Here is a 6,000-nt window from a genome sequence, read left to right as displayed (position 1 = left end):
GAGATATGAGTTCTAAGGTCTCAGTATAGTTACAACGGCTGCCCCACCCTTCAAACCGAAACGCATTACTCCTTCACGGCAGAAATAGGCAGGTTGTCGGTACCTATTCGTGCAGACTCACAAAAGGTCCTCCCACCAAAATGCATTATGTCTTGTGTCCTGCACTAGTAGGTACCGCCACCTTATTTCTGCCGCGAAGTAGGAATGCATTCCGGTTCGAAGGGTGGTGCAACAATCGTACTATCGAAGTGAAACTTAAGAGTTCAGAGAGAGGGAGAGAGAGAGAGAGAGAGAGAGAGAGAGAGGGAGGGAGAGAGAAAGTCTCATATATCCAGATGGATAGTAAGCTCGCTCTTTGGTCTGTCAATATTTTTTTTTGAAAAAAATTAAAATCCATGTCTAATAATTTCTAATGAACTCCATTTTTTTGGAAATCTTTAATGCTTAGTGGGCCATGAAATATCTATATCAGCATGCTCTTACTTACGACCATAGCTCTATAAAACAGTAAAATACGGGCTTAATTTAATAAGATAATAATAATAATAAGATAATCTAATGTACATCTTATTTACATATCTAAATTAGATTAGTTTTATATAGATCTTCATATGAATAATATAATAAGACTCGTGTATCGTCGAAGCAGTAAATAAGTAGTGGAGCTGATAATCTACCTGGAGAGCATAATCCGATGTCGCCAATCTTAATATTTGACCCAAGTCACCGTTAATATCAAGCTGTTTTTTCCCCTATTTAAGCTGGTAACCTTATGGCAGCGTAACCTGACGAGTAGGTGAGCTCATGGGACTCCTGAGGACGTTGCTAACACTAGCCTACAACGGGTCTCCTGACCTTCAAGCCGGAAGCATTACTACTTCGCAGAAATACGCGGAGTGCTGATGTTTACTGTTTTTTTTTTCCTACCTAAGCTGGTAGCCTAGAGAGGCTTTTTTTTTTTTTTTTTTTTTTTTTTTATTGCCTTTGTAGGCAGACGAGCATACGGCCCACCTGATGGTGAGTGGTCACCGTCGCTCATGGACGTCAGAAATGCCAGGGGCAGAGCCAAGCCGCTGCCTACCATAAAGAACTCTCCGCAAGCCTCGTTTGAAGAAGGACATGTCATAGCGCTCGGAAAACACCGTGGAGGGGAGTTCATTCCAAAGCCGGATGGTACGTGGCAAAAAAGATCTTTGGAAACGCACTGTCGATGAACGCAGCGGTTCCAGATAATATGGATGAACTTTGCTCCGATGGCGGGAGGTGCGATGATAAAAAGGAGATGAGGGAATCATCTCGAATAATTCCTCAGAGCATTCCCCATGGACCATGCGGTATAAAACACAGAGAGAACCGAAGTCCCTCCGTAGACCCAGAGGTTCCAAGCGATCCGCGAGAGCAGGACTATCGACCATCCGAACAGCCCGTTTCTGTATGGAGTCAAATGGAAGTAGCTGGTATTTGGGAGCCCCGGCCCAGAGGTGAGAGCAGTACTCCACGCGAGGTCGGACCTGCGCTTTATAAAGCGCAAGTCTCTGTCCAGGCGTGAAATACCGCTTCGCTCTGTTGAGAACTCCCAACATTTTAGAGGCCAATTTGGCTTTACCTTCCAAATGACTCCGAAACTGGACATCGCTCGAAATATCGACCCCCAGAATCCCGATACTCGCGGAAAGCTGCAGGGATACTCCTTGAAATTCCGGCGCCATGACAAAAGGGTCCTTCTTCGCAGTGAACGCGCAAACCTGTGTCTTCAATGGGTTGAACTGAACTGAATTCAGTTCACCCCACTTGGAGACCCGCCCCAGAGAGTTCTCCACTTCAGACACAAGTTTTATTCCAGTGTATAGGCTATCCACATATCCACAAGAGGCTATTCCAGTGTAACCGTAACTAGTAGGTGAGCTCACGGGGCTCAAACCTGACAACGATGCTAACACGAACCCTAGCAAGAGTCGTGCTTCGCAGAATCTACCACCGGATCGGAATCGCGATCCACTGAGAAGATCCGGCGAGAAACTCAGTGGGCTGTGTCTGAGAGTTAATTTACTCGTCGAGCCCTTCGTCGCAAGCGACGGGTTCGACTAGAACGGTGACCGGTGCTTGAAGTACCTAGAAGCACTGATGTTTATTGTACTGGCCCTGCACCGTCTACTTACTTGTAATAATAAAGCAAAAATTACATGGAAGCTTAACATCGCCATCTTAGTGGTGGCGAAGTGTAAACGATCCTGCATACAAATATTATTTTAAGTTATGCTATAAATAAAGATTCTCGTTATGATGACAGCGCATTCCCAGTCCAAGTTGACAATAAGCCCAACAAATCGTACTTAAGTTGGGAATTCATGAGTTCTGCTGTGAAATAAATAAGGTTGCTTCTGTTGACGGATGTGAGAATATCAACTCTTGTGCAGGTCCTGGTCACCAACCGGTAGGGCGTATGCAGTAACGCAGGTAGTTAGTAAACAAAAAGAATAACTGTCAGATCCTGGGCTCATTTTTTGTATATTACTGTATAATTTTTAATTATTAAAATTGTAAGGTTTGATTTCACGTTTTTTATTATCCGTTACTACGAAAACCGAAAAAAAATTTATTCGAAAAGTCGGTAATAATATGACAGTAAAAATGCGAGAATTAAGCCATAAAAGTAGTTTTAATTATATTATCGTGTCAACTAAGGCTATGGCGGGGCTACTGATCTGCCGGAGGCTCCTCATCAATCTTTATTTTATAACTAGCTTTTGTCCGCGACTTCGTCCGCGTGGAATAGTTACCTACTTTGGCATAACGCTAAATTTTACCCGCCTCTTCATTTACGTAGAAAGTGAAAATATTTTTGAATAATAGAATGTTATAGAGCTATTTAAGGTACCAAAATCACGCTTTTTAACCGACTTCAAAAGAGACTCTCATACATTAGACAGATACAGATACAGAGAAGAATACATTACTTTAGCGAAACTTTAACCGTTTCCGCAGCGCACGCAGTGGAGGCTCTCAAAAGGGATTAAAACCCCGATTTTGAAACATTCTTTATTGGTGTTCCGCTTGCATTAGTCTTAGCGTGATGTTATATAGCCTATAGCCTTCCTCGATAATGGGCTATCCAACACTTAAAGAATTTTTCAAATCGGACCAAAAGTTCCTGAGATTAGCGCGTTCAAACAAACAAACTCTTCAGCTTTATAATATTACTAGCGGCCCGCCCCGGCTTCGCTTGGGAAGTAGCGCACGCGACGTAAATAATTTTAGGTAAATTTTTTACACATTGGGTTACATTATTGGAGCTTAGTAAGGATCCCTAATTTTTTTGAAAATATAATAAATATAGCCTATGTCACTCGGGGATAGCGTAGCTCTCCAACAGTGAAAGATTTTTTTTCATCGGTTCAGTAGTTTCGGAGCCTATTCAATACAAACAAACAAACAAATCTTTCCTCTTTATAATATTAGTATAGATAAGTATAGATAATTTTTACAATTCTAACAACCATTTGAACGAACTTATCGATTGCAAAACGAAAATGACTTACGATTGAAATTACTTTTCCACTTTAAATATCGGTTTTGTTATTAATTTCAATCAACCATAACTACGGAAACTGTGAATTATTATTAAAGGTAATTTTTTAATGCATTTATAAATTTTGCGTAATACATAATTAGTGATCACCAAATGCCATTTTCTGACGCGGAATAATGATTCAGTTTTAGTTTTAATGCCTTATTATAATAATCTTGTGATTTCGAACTCATATCTCATCTAATGAGTTGCAGCATTGTGATGTCTGTGATTTCTATATGGGCTGCGGTATCCACTTGACATCAGGTAGGCCGTGAGCTCATTTCACTAACAAGACCCAAAAATAATTACCCATAGTTAAGTTTCGCTAATGATGTTCATTCTGGTCTCAACGACTCTTTAGGCACATCATGAAAATATCGCTATGGCGCCGAAATTAAAAATAAGTTGAAATTTAAAAATTCTCGTTCGCCAGCTAACCACATACATTGGTCTGAACACCATCCATCAACGGAGCGGTACCTTTGTCACGTGTAGGCGCCACTTAATTGATAGTTCTCAATATCTCGATGTAATTATCAAAAGCCCGCGGGCTATACACATATTATTAGGCTAGGTACAAAAGAGCATTGCTTTTTTATATCGATTTTTTTTGTCTTTACCTAAGTTTGTTATTAGTCGGACATGAGGTAAATAAAAGTCTTCAATATACTGCGATCACATGGATGTCATACCCTTCATAGCGAAACTTTGCGGCAAAATTAGACGTTCGTATTACTGATTAGTGAACTATGTAATATATTCTTTATAATTTCTGTAGTAATTGACTAACATTTTTCAAATACGCCACTTCAAAAACTTAATACTTAATTTTGGAATCTAATTTTTTTTTTTTTTTTTTTTTCCTACCTATGCTGATAGCCTTGAGAGGCTATTTCAGCTTCACCCTAACGTTTGTAGGTGAGCTCGCGGGGCTCAACCGGAGAGTTGCTAACACTGACCCTAGCAAGAGCAGTGCTTCGCAGAATCTACCACCGGATCGGAAACGCGACCCACTGAGAAGATCCGGCGAGAAACTCAGTGGGCTGTGTCTATGGGTTAGTTCGCTCGTCGAGCCCTTCGTCGCAAGCGACGGGTTCGACAAGGACGGTGACCGGTGCTTGTGGTGCCTAAGAGCACCGTTAATGGATCAGGAGGATCCGTAATGACGTGCTTTGGGCGACGTCGACGGTTTACCATTCGGTCTACTGGGTCGGGTATGTAATTTCCAGCGGCTACGATGAGAGGGTTCTCATGTCGTGCCGCCTTCTCAAAATGGCGCAGCGATGCCGACTGTAGATACTTACTGACAGAGTCAAGCTCCAGGTCATCGTGGAGATCCACGTTCCTCAGGAACCATGGTGCTCCGACGGCTATCCTGCAGAATCGGGATTGAATAACCTGAAGGGGCTTCAAGTTGGTGCGGGCTGCGTGAGCGAACACTACGCTTGCATACGTCATAACGGGGCGTATGCAAGTTTTGTAGAGAGTTACCTTATTACGGAGGGACAGTTTGCTTCGCTTGCAAAGCATAGGGTAGAGACGTCCTAATATGAAGGCGGCACGGTCGCGTACCGTTTTAATATGGGGACGGAATGTCATCCCTCTGTCGAGGGTGACGCCTAGGTATTTGACCTGCGAGGCCCACGGTATGGGCTGGCCAAAGAGAGTGACGGGGCTAACGGCGGAGGTGTTTGCGCGCCTATTAGGGAGTGGGATGCTCGAAGTGGTATTCGGAGGGCGACCCCTTTTGAAGAGCACCGCTGTGCTTTTCGTGGGGTTGATGTCGATGCGCCACTTCCGGAACCACTGTCCCATGGTGGCTACTGCGATCTGGAGTCGCCGATGAAGCAGCGACATCTTCCTACACGAGTAGTAGATAGCCGTGTCATCGGCGAAGAGCGCTAGATGGGTCTCCGGAGACCGGGGTATATCATTGATATACAAACTAAATAATAACGGGGAGAGCGCGGAGCCTTGCGGGACTCCGGCAGTCAGTTGACAGGGACGAGAACGAGTTCCCTCTACTCGATATCGAAACGAACGGTTCGACAAGAAGTCTCGTATGATGAGCACGAGTCTGTCTGGCACTCCCATGTTGTACAGTTTGTAAATTAAACCGTTGTGCCAGACTTTGTCGAACGCCTTCGCGATGTCGAAGAAGAGGGCGCCGGTCGGGATTTGTTTACGCCTATTTAGTCCTATCAGGATGTGCTCCGTGAGGCGGTGCACTTGTTGTACGCACGAGTGTTTAGAGCGGAATCCGAACTGTTCGTCTATGAGAATTTTGTTCGCGGTAACAAAATCCCAGAGGCGTTTCCTAAGGAGCCGTTCGTAAATTTTTCCTATCGTCGGGAGGAGACTAATCGGACGGTAACTAGAAGTTTCGTTTGTCGGTTTGCCCGGCTTATGTATACCGATAACGTCCGCTT

The sequence above is a fragment of the Bombyx mandarina genome, chromosome 09 (assembly GCF_030267445.1).
Source record: "Bombyx mandarina strain Sakado chromosome 09, ASM3026744v2".
Lineage (NCBI taxonomy): Eukaryota > Metazoa > Arthropoda > Insecta > Lepidoptera > Bombycidae > Bombyx > Bombyx mandarina.
Note: the sequence above shows the minus strand (reverse complement) of the source record.